This window comes from Pseudophryne corroboree, chromosome 5 (genome assembly GCF_028390025.1).
Source record: "Pseudophryne corroboree isolate aPseCor3 chromosome 5, aPseCor3.hap2, whole genome shotgun sequence".
NCBI lineage: Eukaryota > Metazoa > Chordata > Amphibia > Anura > Myobatrachidae > Pseudophryne > Pseudophryne corroboree.
This window is the reverse complement of record NC_086448.1, coordinates 671,384,540-671,406,237: the sequence shown is the minus strand read 5'-3', so window position 1 is coordinate 671,406,237 and position 21,698 is coordinate 671,384,540. Positions and strand designations below refer to the sequence as shown.

General features: G+C 48.3%; 1 protein-coding gene across 1 annotated transcript in view; it reads right to left on the bottom strand.

The window, feature by feature from the left end:
- Window positions 1–21,698, bottom strand: part of RP1 (RP1 axonemal microtubule associated) — a 1,008,071-nt gene that overhangs the window by 618,145 nt on the left and 368,228 nt on the right. The gene's annotated exons all lie outside the window — the stretch shown is intronic.

Below are 21,698 nucleotides of genomic sequence, written 5' to 3'. Positions count from 1 at the left end.
GAGATATGGAATCCCACTGACATTAGGCTAGCAGTACATTCGTTCTTTAAATTACATTATGTAATAGTGATTGACAGTGGGGGTTATTCAGATCTGGAAGCAAACCAAAAAAGCAAGCAGCTGGTCAAAACAAGTGATGTGCACCGGAAATTTTTCAGGTTTTGTGTTTTGGTTTTGGATTTGGTTCCGCGGCCGTGTTTTGGATTCGGACGCGTTTTGGCAAAACCTCCCTGAAAATTTTTTGTCGGATTCGGGTGTGTTTTGGATTCCGGTGTTTTTTTACAAAACCCCCTCAAAAACACCTTAAATCATAGAATTTGGGGGTCATTTTGATCCCATAGTATTATTAACCTCAATAACCATAATTTCCACTCATTTCCAGTCTATTCTGTACACCTCACACTATTATTTTTAGTCCTAAAATTTGCACCGAGGTCGCTGGATGACTAAGCTAAGCGATCCAAGTGGCCGACACAAACACCTGGAGTGGCATTTGGTTTCCCCCAGCACCCTAAATGATAACAGTAACCAGATATAAATCCCACATAATAATAGAATTCAGAGATCTTCGTTACACATATTTGCGCAAATGTGTGGTTAAGCCCCAAAGCCGCATCAAGGCATCTCTGTATATTTGGGGTCCCTAGCGCTATATCTAGGTGCAGGGTGTGGCACCCCAAAACACCAGCACAAGCCAGAAAGCCCAGCGTAGCATACCAGTGAAAAAACTATAGTGTTAATGATTTAGTATTTAGAAAGCCGAAGCTATAGAGAGGGTGATACAAAAATGAAATGTAATTAAAATAGAGAAATAGTGTTAGAAAATGAATAAGTGAAAAGTGTTAATAGAATGTAAAGGTATGCCACACTAAAGCCATCCAGCTCAGCCAGTCCAGAGGCACCACACCTCACACCTCCATTACCCCAATCTGGGTCTAATATTAACCAGCAAGAAGCCACATGATAATGGCTCCTTACTACAATATGTCTAAGCTAAGAGCTACCTACCTTGGAGCAACCCCGTAATGTGGCATGTCAGGGCCTGCACCTCCTCCTAATGCAGGAACCTCTCTGCCTCTCACACCAGACATATATAATGGTAGATGCTGTTTGTAATAGGGATGTGCGGCTAGCACTTTTCGTGCTTTGTGTTTTGGTTTTGGTTCTAATACCCTGCTCGTGTTTTGGTTTTGGCTTGGTTTTGCCCAAACCACCCTTTCGTGTTTTGATTTTGGTTTTGGATCTGGATGATTTTTGAAAAAAACAGCTAAAATCACAGAATTTGGGGGTCACTTTGCTCCTACGGTATTATTAACCTCAATAACATTCATTTCCACTCATGTCCAGTCTATTCTGAACACCTCACACCTCACAATATTGTTTTTAGGCCAAAAGGTTGCACCGAGGTCGCTGGATGACTAAGCTAAGCAACACAAGTGTGTGGCACAAACACCTGGCCCATCTAGGAGTGGCACTGCAGTGTCAGACAGATTGGCCGATTTAAAAAATAGGCCCCAAACAGCACATGATGCAAAGAAAAAAAGAGGTGCACCAAGGTTGCTGGATGGCTAAGCTAAGCGACCCAAGTGGCCGACACAAATACCTGGCCCATCTTGGAGTGGCACTGCAGTGTTAGACAGGATGGCCGATTTAAAAAATAGGCCCAAACAGCACACGATGCAAAGAAAAAAAGAGGTGCACCAAGGTCGCTGGATGGCAAAGCTAAGCGACCCAAGTGGCCGACACAAACACCTGGCCCATCCAGGAGTGGCACTGCAGTGTCAGACAGGATGGCCGATTTAAAAAATAGGCCCCAAACAGCACATGATGCAAAGAAAAAAAGAGGTGCACCAAGGTCGCTGGATGGCTCAGCTAAGCGACCCAAGTGGCCGACACAAACACCTGGCCCATCTAGGAGTGGCACTGCAGTGTCAGACAGGATGGCAGATTTAAAAAATGGGCCCCAAACAGCACATGATGCAAAGAAAAAAAGAGGTGCACCAAGGTCGCTGGATGGCTAAGCTAAGCGACCAAAGTGGCCGACAAAAACACCTGGCCCATCTAGGAGTGGCACTGCAGTGTCAGACAGGATGGCAGATTTAAAAAATAGGCCCCAAACAGCACAAGATGCAAAGAAACAAAGAGGTGCACCAAGTTCGCTGGATGGCTAAGCTAAGCGACCCAAGTGGGCGACACAGACACCTGGCCCATCTAGGAGTGGCACTGCAGTGTCAGACAGGATGGCAGATTTAAAAAATAGGCCCCAAACAGCACATGATGCAAAGAAAAAAAGAGGTGCACCAAGGTCGCTGGATGGCTAAGCTAAGCGACCCAAGTGGCCGACACAAACACCTGGCCCATCTAGGAGTGGCACTGCAGTGTCAGACAGGATGGCACTTCTAAAAATAGTCCCCAAACAGCACATGATGCAAAGATAAATTAAAGAAAAAAGAGGTGCAAGATGGAATTGTCCTTGGGCCCTCCCACCCACCCTTATGTTGTATAAACAGGACATGCACACTTTAACAAACCCATCATTTCAGCGACAGGGTCTGCCACACGATTGTGACTGAAATGACTGGTTGGTTTGGGCCCCCACCAAAAAAGAAGCAATCAATCTCTCCTTGCACAAACTGGCTCTACAGAGGCAAGATGTCCACCTCCTCCTCATCGTCCGATTCCTCACCCCTTTCACTGTGTACATCCCCCTCCTCACAGAGTATTAATTCGTCCCCACTAGAATCCACCATCTCAGGTCCCTGTGTACTTTCTGGAGGCAATTGCTGGTGAATGTCTCCACGGAGGAATGATTATAATTCATTTTGATTAACATCATCTTCTCCACATTTTCTGGAAGTAACCTCGTACGCCGATTGCTGACAAGGTGAGCGGCTGCACTAAACACTCTTTCGGAGTACACACTGGAGGGGGGGCAACTTAGGTAAAATAAAGCCAGTTTGTGCAAGGGCCTCCAAATTGCCTCTTTTTCCTGCCAGTATACGTACGGACTGTCTGACATGCCTACTTGGATGCGGTCACTCATATAATCCTCCACCATTCTTTCAATGGTGACAGAATCATATGCAGTGACAGTAGACGACATGTCCGTAATCGTTGGCAGGTCCTTCAATCCGGACCAGATGTCAGCACTTGCTCCAGACTGCCCTGCATCACCGCCGGCGGGTGGGCTCGGAATTCTTAGCCTTTTCCTCGCAGCCCCAGTTGCGGGAGAATGTGAAGGAGGAGCTGTTGACGGGTCACGTTCCGCTTGACTTGACAAGTGTCTCACCAGCAGGTCTTTGCACCTCTGCAGACTTGTGTCTGCCGGAAAGAGAGATACAACGTAGGCTTTAAACCTAGGATCGAGCACGTTGGCCAAAATGTAGTGCTATGATTTCAACAGATTGACCACCCGTGAATCCTGGTTAAGCGAATGAAGGGCTCCATGCACAAGTCCCACATGCCTAGCGGAATCGCTCCGTTTTAGCTCCTCCTTCAATCTCTCCAGTTTCTTCTGCAAAAGCCTGATGAGGGGAATGACCTGACTCAGGCTGGCAGTGTCTGAACTGACTTCACGTGTGGCAAGTTCAAAGGGTTGCAGAACCTTGCACAACGTTGAAATCATTCTCCACTGCGCTTGAGTCAGGTGCATTCCCCTTCCTTTGCCTATATCGTGAGCAGATGTATAGGCTTGAATGGCCTTTTGCTGCTCCTCCATCCTCTGAAGCATATAGAGGGTTGAATTCCACCTCGTTACCACCTCTTGCTTCAGATGATGGCGGGTCAGGTTCAGGAGTGTTTGCTGGTGCTCCAGTCTTCGGCACGCGGTGGCTGAATGCCGAAAGTGGCCCGCAATTCTTCGGGCCACCGACAGCATCTCTTGCACGCCCCTGTCGTTTTTTTAAAAAATTCTGCACCACCAAATTCAATGTATTTTGCAAAACATGGGACGTGCTGGAATTTGCCCACATGTAATGCACGCACAATATTGGTGGCGTTGTCCGATGTCACAAATCCCCAGGAGAGTCCAATTGGGGTAAGCCATTCTGCGATGATGTTCCTCAATTTCCGTAAGAAGTTGTCAGCTGTGTGCTTCTTATGGAAAACGGTGATACAAAGCGTAGCCTGCCTAGGAACGAGTTGGCGTTTGCGAGATGCTGCTACTGGTGCCGCCGCTGCTGTTCTTGCTGCGGGAGGCAATACATCTACCCAGTGGGCTGTCACAGTCATATAGTCCTGAGTCTGCCCTGCTCCACTTGTCCACATGTCCGTGGTTAAGTGGACATTGGGTACAACTGCATTTTTTAGGACACTGGTGACTCTTTTTCTGAGGTTTGTGTACATTCTCGGTATCGCCTGCCTAAAGAGGTGGAACCTAGATGGTATTTGGCACCGGGGAAACACTAACTCAATAAATTGTCTAATTCCCTGTGAATTAACGGTGGATACCGGACACACGTTTAACACCACCCAGGCTGCCAAGGCCTGAGTTATCTGCTTTGCAGCAGGATGACTGCTGTGATATTTCATCTTCCTCGCAAAGGACTGTTGGACAGTCAATTGCTTACTGGAAGTAGTACAAGTGGTCTTCCGACTTCCCCTCTGGGATGACGATCGACTCCCAGCAGCAACAACAGCAGCGCCAGCAGCAGTAGGCGTTACACTCAAGGATGCATCAGAGGAATCCCAGGCAGGAGAGGACTTGTCAGACTTGCCAGTGACATGGCCTGAAGGACCATTGGCTTTCCTGTCTAAGGAGGAAATTGACACTGAGGGAGTTGGTGGTGTGGTTTGCAGGAGCTTAGTTACAAGAGGAAGGGATTTAGTTGTCAGTGGACTGCTTCCGCTGTCACCCAAAGTTTTTGAACTTGTCAATGACTTCTGATGAATGCGCTGCAGGTGACGTATAAGGGAGGATGTTCCGAGGTGGTTAACGTCCTTACCCCTACTTATTACAGCTTGACAAAGGCAACACACGGCTTGACACCTGTTGTCTGCGTTTCTGTTAAAATAATTCCACACCGAAGAGGTGATTTTTTTTGTAATTTGACCAAGCATGTCAATGGCCATATTCGTCCCACAGACAACAGGTGTCTCCCCGGGTGCCTGACTTAAACAAACCACCTCACCATCAGAATCCTCCTTGTCAATTTCCTCCTCAGCGCCAGCAACACCCATATCCTCATCCTGGTGTACTTCAACAGTGACATCTTCAATTTGACTATCAGGAACTGGACTGCGGGTGCTCCTTCCAGCACTTGCAGGGGGCGTGCAAATAGTGGAAGGAGCCACCTCTTCCCGTCCAGTGTTGGGAAGGTCAGGCATCGCAACCGACACAATTGGACTCTCCTTGGGGATTTGTGATTTAGAAGAACGTACAGTTCTTTGCTGTGCTATTGCCAGCTTAAGTCTTTTAATTTTTCTAGCGGGAGGATGAGTGCTTCCAACCTCATGTAAAGCTGAACCACTAGCCATGAACATAGGACAGGGCCTCAGCTGTTCCTAGCCACTCCGTGTCGTAAATGGCATATTGGCAAGTTTACGCTTCTCATCAGACGCTTTTAATTTAGCTTTTTGGGTCATTTTACTGAACTTTTGTTTTTTGAATTTTACATGCTCTCTACTATGACATTGGGCATCAGCCTTGGCAGACGACGTTGATGGCATTTCATCATCTCGGCCAAGACTAGTGGCAGCAGCTTCAGCATGAGGTGGAAGTGGATCTTGATCTTTCCCTATTTTACCCTCCACATTTTTGTTCTCCATTTTTTAATGTGTGGAATTATATGCCAGTAATATATATCAAGAGCAATGGCCTACTGTACCGTACTGCTATATATATACTGGTGGTCACCAAAATTCTGCACTGTCCTCCTACTATATACTGCGCACAACTAAAATGCAGCACAGGTATGGATGGATAGTATACTTGATGACACAGAGGTAGAGCAGTGGACTACTGTATCGTACTGCTATATATATATTGGTGGTCAGCAAAATTCTGCACTGTCCTCCTACTATATACTGCACACAACTAAAATGCAGCACAGGTATGGATGGATAGTGTACTTGACGACACAGAGGTAGAGCAGTGGACTACTGTACCGTACTGCTATATATATATATTGGTGGTCAGCAATATTCTGCACTGTCCTCCTACTATATACTGCGCACAACCAAAATGCAGCACAGGTATGGATGGATAGTATACTTGACGACACAGAGGTAGAGCAGTGGACTACTGTATCATACTGCTATATGTATACTGGTGGTCAGCAAAATTCTGCACTGTCCTCCTACTATATACTGCACACAACTAAAATGCAGCACATGTATTGATGGATAGTATACTTGACGACACAGAGGTAGAGCAATGGACTACTGTACCGTACTGCTATATATATACTGATGGTCAGCAAAATTCTGCACTGTCCTCCTACTATATACTGCGCACAACTAAAATGCAGCACAGGTATGGATGGATAGTATACTTGACGACACAGAGGTAGAGCAGGGGACTACTGTACCGTACTGCTATATATATATACTGGTGGTCAGCAAAATTCTGCACTGTACTCCTACTATATACTGCGCACAACTAAAATGCAGCACAGGTATGGATGGATAGTATACTTGACGACACAGAGGTAGAGCAGTGGACAACTATACCGTACTGCTATATATATATTGGTGGTCAGCAAAATTCTGCACTGTCCTCCTACTATATACTGCGCACAACTAAAATGCAGAACAGGTATGGATGAATAGTATACTTGACGACACAGAGGTAGAGCAGTGGACTACTGTACCGTACTGCTATATATATATACTGGTGGTCACAGCAAAATTCTGCACTGTCCTCCTACTATATACTACAATGCAGCACAGATATGGAGCGTTTTTCAGGCAGAGAACATAGATATTTTCAGCACACTGAGCACATATATTTGCAAGCACACTGAGCACAGATATTTGCAGCACACTGAGCACAGATATTTGCAGCACACTGGACACAGAAACTGAGAGAACGCAGCCACGTCCTCTCGCTATCATCTCCAAAGCACGAGTGAAAATGGCGGCGACGCGTGGCTCCTTATATAGAATACGAATCTCGCGAGAATCTGACAGCGGGATGATGACGTTCGGGCGCGCTTGGGTTAACCGAGCAAGGCGGGAAGATCAGAGGCTGCCTCGGAACCGTGTAAAATGGGTGAAGTTCGGGGGGGTTCGGATCCCGAGGAACCGAACCCGCTCATCACTAGTCAAAACCATGTTGCACTGCAGATGGGGCATATGTAACATGTGCAGAGATATTTATATTTGGGTGGAGTGTGTCCAAACTGATATCTAAATTGCAGTGTAAAAATAAAGCTGTATAACATTTGTGGGCCACATGCAAAAGCAGCCAGTATTACTCTGCACAGAAAGAATATGAATGTACAGTATTTCCTCCCCTTGCATTGCAAAATGGTTTGTTCCAGATACAAACTTGTGTGCTTTTTCTGCCTTGCTTACAAATCTGAATCAGGCCCAAATTGTGTATATATATATATATATATATATATTGTAACAGGGTTGGGGGAAACAAGAACACATGACAGGCACGTTCCCAGCGTAACAGCATCTTTTACTGGAAGCAGACACTGTACTTCAGCAAATACAGACAGTAGCCAAAGTCTCTAGCACCAAAGTCTCTAAAGTTCATTCTGCTGCCCTGGAGTGCAGCCATCTCCTGCCATGCTTCCTAGTACAGCTATTCAGTTGGTCCCTGGCACTAATCACACTATGGCCTACTCACTGGCCGCTATCCAGCATCAGTACCCAGAGCACTGGGCAGATGAGAGTTTTAAACTCTCCCTGTTCTCTGGTGATAATTCCCAGCTGACTCTGGGCAACCTGGAAATCCTGGAGTTCCAAACCACCATTGCTTCTGCAGAGTGCACAGGCTTTGCTTTCCTCTCCCTTGGAGGGAGCTGATCCCACAGAAATGTGGGCAATTCAGGTGAAAGACAATCCCTCTTGTTACAGTTCAGGGGCGGATTGGGAACAAAAAGCGGCCCTGGAAAAATTTGTACTAGTGGCCCCACATGGGCAGCACCAGAGGTGTAAGGTCTAGCCATGGGCCATGGCAGCAGCAATCTCCTCCCAAGACTTTCCAGATAGTGGGCATGTCCAGCATCAAGGGGGAAGTTAAAAAGAAATACAATTAAATATTATGCGCACATTATATGATACACCTTCAGAATTTAGGAAACAATATAATTCTTTAGAAAGATATATTTTCTTGCTTATTACACCAACCGTATCCCAATCACTATTCACTCAATCTTATATGTCAGCCAAGCAGGCAGACAGAGCATACACTAGATCATCTGCAATCACAGGCTAAGTGGCAAAGTAATTTTCATATACGCAAATTATTTTGCATTTTATTCATTATGTCTATAAATAGGACCACATGTCCTCAAAGAAAACAGGCCCCACGGGTGCGTCGGCCCACAGGGAATCTTCCCTGTAAACCCTATGGCCAATCCGCCTCTGTTACAGTTTATTGTGATACAAGAAACTCCAAGATCGTGCTGACAAAGCACCTTCTCTTTTATTTGTTAGGATAGCAAATGCGGTTTACTCAAAAGTTACATTCCCCTCTGGCAATCACTAGCACTAATCTTATGCTGGGCACACACATATCGAAAGACAAATCGCTTAATCTTTCAGACGCAGATAGGAAACTATATATTGTGCAGATTGTATAGTATGGCCGCACGATTGCAAATGGCCGGTGGTCATTTATCGCATTGCCTCATCTGCTGTGATGTAATGAACAATGCAATGCTGCTAAATGCAGGATGGAATGGTACATTGTGTGTAATGTATTGTGCCATCACATTGTGCCGCCGCTGGGTACACACATCATTTAGTGTGTAGTGTACCCAGCATAACACAGACCATTTGTCCAATAGTTCAGCCGGCTTCTTCAGAATCATTTGTCCCACTCACAAGTGTTCCTCCTCCAGAGACTGACACCACACACGTCCACTGGATATAGGGGGTCATTCTGACCTGATCGCTCGCTGCAAGTCATCACAGCGCAGCGACCAGGGCAGAAGTGCGCATGCGCCAGTGCCGCAATGCGCCGGTGCATGGCTGACAGCCGACGGCTGTCGTTGCCTAGTGATCGCCTCTGTCTGATTGACAGGCAGAAGCGGTCGCTGGGTGGGAGGGGACGGCACGGTGGTGTGGGCATGGTCCAGCCAACGCAGGCGTGGCCAGACCGTGCGGGGGGGCAGGCCACAGTGGCTGCGTGACGTCACACGCAGCCGCTGCGACCCAGGAAGCGACGAGAAGCTCCCGGCCAGCACGCAACAGCAGCGAGGAGCTACTCCTGAAGTGCAATGCTTTTGCACTTCTGCGGGGGGGGAGGGGGCGTGCCTGACATGCGGGGCGGACTAGCTCTGTGTTGGGTGTCCCCCCGCATGTCAATGTGCCTGATCGTAGCCCTGCAAAATTTTGCAGGCCTACGATCAGGTCTGAATTAGGCCCATAGTGGATTAGGAGGGTTATTTAGCACGGATTGCTATTTTGAAGCAATCATAAATGAGCGATTTTCTCAAAACTGCACATGTGCTGCGGCCGCACAGTGCATGCACGTGCAATCAATTGCATCCTGGAAGACTGCTCTTTGAATGATAGAGGCGGGTGTTTCAGGGGCGGAGTAATGACGTTGCGTGGGTGGCATGGGGAAAACGGGGGTAGGTCGGTAGCGTTTTTTGGGGTGGCTGCATGACATAACACGCGGCCGCTCCGATGGGAAAAATGGCGGCAGACTGCCTTCATATGCAGTCTAGCTGCGGCTGCATGGTGTCGTCCACAGTTGCTGCAACCGCAATTCGATTGCGATTGCAAACGGTATGTGATCGCAGCCACGGGGCAGGAGTTGGCATGCTGGGCGGGCTTGCCCTGCGATGAGCGGCCCCCAGCATGTGGCGCAACACCATCCTTCCTGTGCACTGGCCAGACGGAGACATTTTTATTTTGATATACAGTATTCTGAAAGATCGCTTTGCACAGGAGCTCGAATATAGGGCCTAATTCAGACCTGATCGTAGATGTGCTAAATTTAGCACATGTACGATCAGTTACACAGACATGCGGGGGGACACCCAGCACAGGGCTAGTCCGCTCCGCATGTCTGGCCCTCCCCCCCTCCCCCCGCACAAGTACAAAAGCATGGCACGGCGGCGATGCTTTTGTACTTGACGAGTAGCTCCCTAACAGCACAGCTCCTGCGCGCTGGCAAGAAGCTTCCCGTCGCTGTTTGGGTCACAGCGGCTGCGTGTGATGTCACACAGCTGCTGTGGCCCACCCCCCGCACGGCCCAGGCACACCTGTGTTGCCCGGACCACGCCCTCAAAATGGTGGACGAACGCCGTCGGCCCGCCCAGCGACCGCCTCTGCCTGTCAGTCAGGCAGAGGCGATCCCTGGCCTGAGATGGTCATCGGCTGTCTGGCATGCGCCGGCGCACACTGCGGCGCTGGTGCATGCGCAGGTCAGACCTGATCAGCTGCTGTGTGAAAACGCACAGCAGCGATCAGGTCTGAATTAGGGCCCATAATCTGTCTGTCTTCTACGTATGTGCCATCTTTCTGACTATCTAAACTGCGCATGCGTATACACTGCAATGCGCAGGCACGTCAAAGGGGTACAAAGCGGATCGCCCCTCAGCGATGGGTTTGTGCGAAGAATCCATTCACACGGGCGTTCGCAAGGAGATTGACAGGAAGAAGCCATTTGTGGGTGTCAACTGACCATTTTCTGGGAGTGGTTGGAAAAACGCAGGCGTGTCCATGCGTTTGCAGGGAGGGTTTCTGACGTCAATTCCGGTCCCTGACCAGCTGAAGTGTTTGCAGCGGCTGAGTAAGTCCTGGGCTACTCAGAGACTGCATACAATCTATTTGTACAGCTCTGCTCCCGTATGGGTGGCGACTATGCGAACGCAGGACTGCAAAATACCCCTAGCAGGTCTGAATTAGGCCCTATATCTGGGGTCACTGAGAGATAAGAAGGGCCGGTATTGGAGGTGTGACTAAGGGCCTAATTCAGACCTGATTGCAAAAGCAAAATCTTACTCTAATAAGCAAAACCATGTGCACTGCAGGTGGGGCAGATGTAACATGTGCAGAGAGAGAGAGAGAGAGAGAGAGAGAGAGAGAGAGAGAGAGAGAGAGAGAGAGAGTAAGGCTTAGGTGGATTATTTTGTTTCTGTGCAGGGTAAATACTGACTGCTTTGTTTTTACAGTGCAATTTAGATTTCAGTTTGAACACACCCCACCCAAATCTAACTCTCTCTGCACATGTTACATCTGCTCCACCTGCACTGCACATGGGGGGTAATTCTGAGTTGATCGCAGCAGCAAGTTTGTTAGCAATTGGGCAAAACCATGTGCACTGCAGGGGAGCAAATATAATATTTGCAGAGAGAGTTAGATTTGGGTGGGTTATTTTGTTTCTGTGCAGGGTAAATACTGGCTGCTTTATTTTTACACTGCAATTTAGATTTCAGTTTGAACACGCCACACCCAAATCTAACTCTCTCTGCACATGTTATATCTGCCCCCCTGCAGTGCCATACCCTCCAACATTGGCCCTCATTCCGAGTTGTTCGCTCGGTAAAAATCTTCGCATCGCAGCTTTTTTCCGCTTAATGCGCATGCGCAATGTTCGCACTGCGACTGCGCCAAGTAAATTTGCTATGCACTTAGGAATTTTACTCACGGCTTTTTCATCGTTCTGGCGATCGTAATGTGATTGACAGGAAATGGGTGTTACTGGGCGGAAACAGGCCGTTTTATGGGCGTGTGGGTAAAAACGCTACCGTTTCCGGAAAAAACGCAGGAGTGGCCGGAGAAACGGAGGAGTGTCTGGGCAAACGCTGGGTGTGTTTGTGACGTCAAACCAGGAACGACAAGCACTGAACTGATCGCAGATGCCGAATAAGTCTGGAGCTACTCAGAAACTGCTACGAGGTGTGTAATCGCAATATTGCGAATACATCGTTCGCAATTTTAAGATGCTAAGATTCACTCCCAGTAGGCGGCGGCTTAGCATGAGCAAATCTGCTAAAATCCGCTTGCGAGCGAACAACTCGGAATGACCCCCATTGTACACGTAAAAACCGGTACAAACAAGGAAAGGGGGCGTGGCCGAGGGTAAAGGGCGTGGCCACGCCCCCCTTTCCTATACTTTCAATGGAGATGCAGTGAGTCAATAATCGGTACAAAGCCCTTTTTGGCCGGTACAGACCTTAAAAAAACGGTACTGTACCGGCCAAAAAGGTACAGTTGGAGGGTATGCAGTGCACATGGTTTTGCCCAACTGCTAACAAATTTGATGCTGCGATCAACTCAGAATTAGGCCCATGGTTTTTCCCATTAGAGAAAAATGTTGCTGTTGCGATCAGGTCTGAATTAGGCCCTAAATCTGGAAGACATGATCGTGCCCTGCCGAAAAAAATCTAAATCATACTATTCTTGGCACCGGGGTTGCTGCAAAGGGGTCCCCCCTTTGATGTCGGGATGTTCAATGTCGGGATGCCACAGTCGGTCATGTGACCACTGGCATCCTGACTGCTGGGATTTAGTATGTATTTCGAACCTCCCAACTTTTAAAATGCCCATTGTAATCCTTTTGATATTACATTTCTGGTAACCACGTGGCTTCTGAGACGTGAGACTATTCTCCTAACCACTTGGCTTCTGAGACCTGCATAATTAGTTGCAGGTTGGGAAGCCTTTTAAAGACGATGAAAAATGTATATTTCTGGAATTTTCCTACTGTCAGCTGTGTTACAAGTAATTCCTTTTAGTCATACTTGCCTACTCCCCCAGAAGCTGCAGGAGGCTCCCATTTTTTGGGGTAGCCCCCTGCACCCCCGGAAGAGTAGGCAAGTCTCCCACATCCTGCTCACGTCCTAGTGATGGAAAGATACTCTCCTGAGTTCGCGGGTCCGTGGAGTGAGGAAGGAGTTAAAATGACACGAATTGCGGCGTTTTCTGGATGTGGGGGCGGGGCTTGACGATGTCACAGCCTGGCCCCACCCCCTGAAGTCTCCTGCAGCGTCTCCTCTCCGGGCTTCTCCCAGAGAGGAGACATTCAAAGTAGGTAAGTATGCTTTTAGTGCATCTGGTGAATGTTAAAAACACAGACATAAACTGCTATACATTGGAAAACATTGGGGGTAATTCCAAGTTGATCGCAGCAGGAAATTTTTTAGCAGTTGGGCAAAACCATGTGCACTGCAGGGTAGGCAGATATAACATTTGCAGAGAGAGTTAGATTTGGGTGTGGTGAGTTCAATCTGCAATCTAAATTGCAGTGTAAAAATAAAGCAGCCAGTATTTACCCTGCAAAGAAACAAAATAACCCACCCAAATCTAAGGGGCCCTACTCACTGGCCGACCCGCCACCGAGCTGCCCGACGGCGGATACGGCCGACGAGCGACCCGGCGGCGGGGGGGCAGTGACGGGGGGAGTGAAGTTTCTTCACTCCCCCGGTCACGCGGCTGCATTGAAGTGCAGGCAAATATGGACGAGATCGTCCATATTGGCCTGCATGCACAGCCGACGGGAGACCAGCGATGAACGAGCGCGGGGCCGCGCATCGTTCATCGCTGGAGTCTCCACACTGAAAGATATGAACGAGTTCTCGTTCATTTATGAACGAGATCGTTCATATCTTTCAGAAAATCGGCCAGTGTGTAGGGCCTAATTACTCTCTCTGCAAATGTTATATCTGTCCCCCCCCCCCCCCTGCAGTGCACATGGTTTTGCCCAACTGCTAAAAAATTTCCTGCTGCGATCAACTTGGAATTACCCCCATTATTCAGTATGGAAAGCTGCATGTATGTGCAACTCTGCATACTACCTAAATTGTGTTTGCTGAAGGAATATACATGTAAGTCTGGGATGGGGAACCTTCGTCCCTCCAGCTGCTGTTGAACTACACATCCCAGCATGCCCTGCAACAGTTTTAGCATGGCCAAATAGCAAAACTGTAGCAAGGCATGCTGGTATGTGTAGCTCAACAACAGCTGGAGGGCCAAAGGTTCCCCACCCCTGATGTAAGTCATAAGTTTATCGTGCGGTAGAGAGACTCCAGTTATCACCATTCACTATAGATGTGCGCAGACCCTGGTTTTAGTTTTGGTTCTAAATGATAATTTGAGTTTTATTTTGGCAAAACTGTTCCCAAGTGTTTTTCTCTGACGTCCTAAGTGGATGCTGGGGACTCCGTCAGGACCATGGGGAATAGCGGCTCCGCAGGAGACAGGGCACAAAAATAAAGCTTTAGGATCAGGTGGTGTGCACTGGCTCCTCCCCCTATGACCCTCCTCCAAGCCTCAGTTAGGTTTTTGTGCCCGTCCGAGCAGGGTGCAATCTAGGTGGCTCTCTTAAGGAGCTGCTTAGAAAAAGTTTTTAGGTTTTTTATGTTCAGTGAGTCCTGCTGGCAACAGGCTCACTGCATCGAGGGACTTAGGGGAGAGAAGTTCAACTCACCTGCGTGCAGGATGGATTGGCTTCTTAGGCTACTGGACACCATTAGCTCCAGAGGGAGTCGGAACACAGGTCTCACCCTGGGGTTCGTCCCGGAGCCGCGCCGCCGACCCCCCTTGCAGATGCTGAAGATTGAAGGTCCAGAAACCGGCGGCAGAAGGCTTTTCAGTCTTCATGAAGGTAGCGCACAGCACTGCAGCTGTGCGCCATTGTTGTCACACACTTCACACCTTAGGTCACGGAGGGTGCAGGGCGCTGCTGGGGGCGCCCTGGGCAGCAATGTATAATACCTTTTATGGCTAAAAAATACATCACATATAGCCCTTGAGGCTATATGGATGTATTAAACCCATGCCAGATATCTCAAACTCCGGGAGAAAAGCCCGCCGGAATAGGGGGCGTGGCTTATTCTCCTCAGCACACAGCGCCATTTTCCTGCTCAGCTCCGCTGTGAGGAAGGCTCCCAGGACTCTCCCCTGCACTGCACTACAGAAACAGGGTAAAACAGAGAGGGGGGGCACTTTTTTTGGCGATATTTTATATATTTAAGCTGCTATAAGGATACAACACTTATATAAGGTTGTTCCCATATATATTATAGCGCTTGGGTGTGTGCTGGCAAACTCTCCCTCTGTCTCCCCAAAGGGCTAGTGGGGTCCTGTCTTCGATAAGAGCATTCCCTGTGTGTCTGCTGTGTGTCGGTACGTGTGTGTCGACATGTATGAGGACGATGTTGGTGTGGAGGCAGAGCAATTGCCGATAATGGTGATGTCACCCCCCAGGGAGTCGACACCGGAATGGATGGCTTTGTTTATGGAATTACGTGATAATGTCAGCACATTACAAAAATCAGTTGACGACATGAGACGGCCGGAAAACCAGTTAGTACCTGCCCAAGCGTCTCAGACACCGTCAGGGGCTGTAAAACGCCCTTTACCTCAGTCGGTCGACACAGACCCAGACACGGACACTGAATCTAGTGTCGACGGTGAAGAAACAAACGTATTTTCAAGTAGGGCCACACGTTATATGATCACGGCAATGAAGGAGGCTTTGCATATCTCTGATACTGCAAGTACCACAAAAAGGGGTATTATGTGGGGGGTGAAAAAACTACCTGTAGTTTTTCCTGAATCAGAGGAATTGAATGATGTATGTGATGAAGCGTGGGTTAACCCAGATAGAAAAGTGCTAATTTCAAAAAAGTTATTGGCATTATACCCTTTCCCGCCAGAGGTTAGGGCGCGCAGGGAAACACCCCCTAGGGTGGATAAGGCGCTCACACGCTTATCAAAACAAGTGGCGTTACCGTCTCCAGATACGGCCGCCCTCAAGGATCCAGCTGATAGGAGGCTGGAAACTACCCTAAAAAGTATATACACACATACTGGTGTTATACTGCGACCAGCCATCGCCTCAGCCTGGATGTGCAGTGCTGGGGTGGTCTGGTCGGATTCCCTGACTGAAAATATTGATACCCTGGAATAGAGCAATTAAAGGATGCTTTTCTTTATATGCGAGATGCTCAGAGGGATATTTGCACTCTGGCATCGAGAGTAAATGCGAAGTCCATATCTGCCAGAAGAAGTTTATGGACGCGACAGTGGTCAGGTGATGCGGATTCTAAACGACATATGGAAGTATTGCCGTATAAAGGGGAGGAATTATTTGGCATCGGTCTATCGGATCTGGTGGCCACGGCAACTGCCGGAAAATCCACCTTTTTACCTCAGACCCCCTCCCAACAGAAAAAGACACCGTCTTTTCAGCCGCAGTCCTTTCGGTCCTATAAGAACAAGCGGGCAAAAGGACAGTCATATCTGCCCCGGGGCAGAGGAAGGGGTAAGAGAGGACAGCAAGCTGCCCCTGCCCAGGAACAGAAGCCCTCCCAGGGTTCTGCAAAGCCCTCAGCATGACGCTGGGGCTTTACAAGCGGACTCAGGAGCGGTGGGGGGTCGACTCAAGAATTTCAGCGCACAGTGGGCTTGCTCACAGGTGGACCCCTGGATCCTGCAGGTAGTATCTCAGGGTTACAGGTAGGAGTTCGAGAAGTCTCCCCCTCGCCGGTTCCTAAAGTCTGCTTTGCCAACGTCTCCCTCAGACAGGGCGACGGTATTGGAAGCCATTCACAAGCTGTTTTCTCAGCAGGTGATAGTCAAGGTACCCCTCCTACAACAAGGAAAAGGGTATTACTCCACGCTATTTGTGGTACCGAAGCCGGACGGCTCGGTAAGACCTATTCTAAATCTGAAATCTTTGAACCTGTACATACAGAAATTCAAATTCAAGATGGAGTCACTCAGAGCAGTGATAGCGAATCTGGAAGAAGGGGACTTTATGGTGTCCCTGGACATAAAGGATGCTTACCTGCATGTCCCAATTTTCCCTTCACATCAAGGGTACCTCAGGTTCGTGGTGCAAAACTGTCATTATCAGTTTCAGACGCTGCCGTTTGGATTGTCCACGGCACCTCGGGTCTTTACCAAGGTAATGGCCGAAATGATGATTCTTCTTCGAAGAAGAGGCGTATTAATTATCCCTTACTTGGACGATCTCCTGATAAGGGCAAGGTCCAGAGAAGAGCTGGAGGACGGAGTAACACTAACCCGATTAGTGCTGCAACAACACGGGTGGATTCTGAATTTTCCAAAATCTCAGTTGACACCGACAACACGTCTGCTGTTCCTGGGAATGATTCTGGACACGGTTCAGAAAAAGGTGTTTCTTCCAGAGGAGAAAGCCAAGGAGTTATCCAAACTTGTCAGGAACCTCCTAAAACCAGGAAAAGTGTCTGTGCATCAATGCACAAGAGTCCTGGGAAAGATGGTGGCTTCTTACGAAGCGATTCCATTCGGCAGATTCCACGCACGAACTTTTCAGTGGGATCTGTTGGACAAATGGTCCGGATCGCATCTGCAGATGCACCAGCGGATAACCTTATCACCACGGACAAGGGTGTCTCTTCTGTGGTGGTTGCAGAGTGCTCATCTGTTAGAGGGCCGCAGATTCGGCATACAGGACTGGGTCCTGGTGACCACGGATGCCAGTCTGAGAGGCTGGGGAGCGGTCACACAGGGAAGAAACTTCCAGGGAGTATGGTCAAGCCTGGAGATGTCTTTTCACATAAATATACTGGAGCTAAGAGCGATTTACAATGCTCTAAGTCTGGCAAAACCCCTGCTTCAGGGTCAGCCGGTGTTGATCCAGTCGGACAACATCACGGCAGTCGCCCACGTAAACAGACAGGGCGGCACAAGAAGAAGGACAGCAATGGCAGAAGCTGCAAAGATTCTTCGCTGGGCGGAAGATCATGTGATAGCACTGTCAGCAGTGTTCATTCCGGGAGTGGACAACTGGGAAGCAGACTTCCTCAGCAGACACGATCTACACCCGGGAGAGTGGGGACTTCATCCAGAAGTCTTCCACATGATTGTGAACCGTTGGGAAAAACCAAAGGTGGATATGATGGCGTCCCGCCTCAACAAAAAACTGGACAGGTATTGCGCCAGGTCAAGAGACCCTCAGGCAATAGCTGTGGACGCTCTGGTAACACCGTGGGTGTTCCAGTTAGTGTATGTGTTCCCTCCTCTGCCTCTCATACCAAAAGTACTGAGAATTATACGGCAAAGGGGAGTAAGAACGATACTCGTGGCTCCGGATTGGCCAAGAAGAACTTGGTACCCGGAACTTCAAGAGATGCTCACGGAGGATCCGTGGCCTCTACCTCTAAGACGGGACCTGCTTCAGCAGGGACCGTGTCTTTTCCAAGACTTACCGCGGCTGCGTTTGACGGCGTGGTGGTTGAACGCCGAATTCTAAGGGAAAAAGGCATTCCGGAAGAGGTCATTCCTACACTGGTAAAAGCCAGGAAGGAGGTGACTGCACAACATTATCACCGCATTTGGAGAAAATATGTTGCGTGGTGTGAGGCCAGGAAGGCCCCCACGGAGAAATTTCAATTGGGTCGATTCCTACATTTCCTGCAAACAGGATTGTCTATGGGCCTCAAATTGGGGTCCATTAAGGTTCAAATTTCGGCCCTGTCGATTTTCTTCCAGAAAGAATTGGCTTCAGTTCCTGAAGTCCAGACTTTTGTAAAAGGAGTACTACATATACAGCCCCCGGTTGTGCCCCCAGTGGCTCCGTGGGACCTTAATGTAGTTTTGGATTTTCTCAAATCCCATTGGTTTGAGCCACTCAAATCGGCGGATTTGAAATATCTTACATGGAAAGTAACCATGCTACTGGCCCTGGCTTCAGCCAGGAGAGTGTCAGAATTGGCGGCTTTATCCTATAAAAGCCCATATCTGATTTTCCATTCGGACAGGGCAGAACTGCGGACGCGTCCTCATTTTCTGCCTAAGGTGGTGTCAGCGTTTCACCTGAACCAGCCTATTGTGGTGCCTGCGGCTACTAACGATTTGGAGGATTCCAAGTTGTTGGACGTGGTCCGGGCATTGAAAATATATATTTCAAGAACGGCTGGAGTCAGAAAGTCTGACTCGCTGTTTATATTGTATGCACCCAACAAGCTGGGTGCTCCTGCTTCTAAGCAGACGATTGCTCGTTGGATTTGTAGCACAATTCAACTTGCACATTCTGTGGCAGGCTTGCCACAACCAAAATCTGTCAAGGCCCATTCCACAAGGAAAGTGGGCTCATCCTGGGCGGCTGCCCGGGGGGTCTCGGCATTACAACTCTGCCGAGCAGCTACGTGGTCGGGGGAGAACACGTTTGTAAAATTCTACAAATTTGATACCCTGGCTAAAGAGGACCTGGAGTTCTCTCATTCGGTGCTGCAGAGTCATCCGCACTCTCCCGCCCGTTTGGGAGCTTTGGTATAATCCCCATGGTCCTGACGGAGTCCCCAGCATCCACTTAGGACGTCAGAGAAAATAAGATTTTACTTACCGATAAATCTATTTCTCGTAGTCCGTAGTGGATGCTGGGCGCCCATCCCAAGTGCGGATTGTCTGCAATACTTGTACATAGTTATTGTTACAAAAAAATCGGGTTGTTATTGTTGTGAGCCGTCTGTTCAGAGGCTCCTACGTTTGTCATACTGTTAACTGGGTTCAGATCACAAGTTGTACGGTGTGATTGGTGTGGCTGGTATGAGTCTTACCCGGGATTCATTATCCTTCCTTATTGTGTACGCTCGTCCGGGCACAGTATCCTAACTGAGGCTTGGAGGAGGGTCATAGGGGGAGGAGCCAGTGCACACCACCTGATCCTAAAGCTTTATTTTTGTGCCCCGTCTCCTGCGGAGCCGCTATTCCCCATGGTCCTGACGGAGTCCCCAGCATCCACTACGGACTACGAGAAATAGATTTATCGGTAAGTAAAATCTTATTTTGTTTTGGATCTGAATCTGGATTTCTCAAAAAACAGCTAAAATCATGTAATTTGGACCTGTTGTTGTTCATACAGTATTATTAACATCAGTAACATTAATTTCCAGTCATTTCCAGTGTGACATGGCACCTGAAATCACGGGGGAGGGACTTACATGCAATCGAAAACACACTAGATCTGAGATCCGAACTTGGCGGGATAAGCCAAGCTGGAACTCTGTTTGACTCGGAACCCAAAACCGATCCAAACCGGGACTCCGTTACCCTTGGAACCCCAAAGTTCAGGTGTGTTCAGTTGTCAGCAAAATGGGCTCATCTCTACAATTAGCTATATGATAACTGGCAATTAATGTGTAAAAAGAATAAATACATTACAATAAAAAAAGCTTGCATGCTCTTTCCTGGCAGCTGTGCGCCTCACTGTGCAGGGAGTGAGACTCCCACTTTGAGCTTTTTTTAGATGCTAAATACCACTGGGTGCATTAGCCCCACTCTATGGGGTAAATTTACTAAGATGGGAGTTCTATTTAAGATGGGATGTTGCCCATAGCAACCAATCAGATTCTATTTCTCATTTATCTAACACCTTCTAGAAGATAATAGCTGGAATCTGATTGGTAACTATGGGCAACATCCCATCTTAAACAGAACTCCCATCTTAGTAAATTTACCCCTATGTGCAAATTCTCCATCAGAGTATGGTCTCCAATGTGAACGATTATGCATCTGCGTTCGCAACCATTTCAGCAAAACATCCGCGACAATCCAATTGTCTGTCACAATATACCGATTATCGGTACCTTGTGCATGAACAAACGAGTCCTGCAACGAGAGACGCAGGACGGCATCAGACTGTCAATGATTGACAGTCTAATGCCGTTTGGGGTGTGGGAGGTGCGGCAACGGCCTCCGTTTCTCCAAATGCAGGAGTGTCGCCGCCGTTACAGGGGAGGGAAGAGGATGGAGATTTCCTGGCCTCTAGGTAGCAGCTGCAGCAGCTGGCTTGCTCAACCCACTGGATCGTACAGTTGGCCAATGGCGTTGGAGATGATCCATTTCTTCATCCTAGTATGCATGCACTATGCAGTCCAAATCAGTAATAGAGCAGGAGGCCTGACCACATTTGTGCTATCGCTGCTGCTGCTTCTATGTAAGCAGCAGTGATAGCAACTCCAACCACATCTGAATGAGGGCCAACATGCCCATGAAAAGGGCCATATTCATGCATCTGAATAGCCACCTCCTAGGAACACCCATTTCCTGTGTGTCTCAATCGCAACTGGGACTCTGTGTACCCAGATGCATGTGCAGTGCAACTTAGACGCATGCACAGAAGAAAAAGCATGAATCCAACATTGGACCTAATTCAGACCTGATCATAGCAGCAAATTTGTTAGCAGATGGGCAAGACCATGTGCACTGCAGGGGGGGCAGATGTACCATGTGCAGAGAGAGTTAGATTTGAGTGGGGTGTGTTCAAACTGAAATCTAAATTGCAGTGTAAAAATAAAGCAGCCAGTATTTACCCTGCACAGAAACAATATAACCCACCCAAATCTAACTCTCTCTGCACATGTTATATCTGCCCCTCTTGCAGTGCACATGGTTTTGCCCATCTGCTAACAAATTGGCTGCTACGGTCAGGTCTGAATTAGGCCCATTGTCAGTGTATCCGAATCAGACCCTATATGCTCTGGAGAGGAACAGCGTGTTGGGCCTGTATTCCTGTACATGACTTAGGAGTCATGTAGGTACAATGTACATTTGTGGGGGGGTTAGGTCGCACAGAG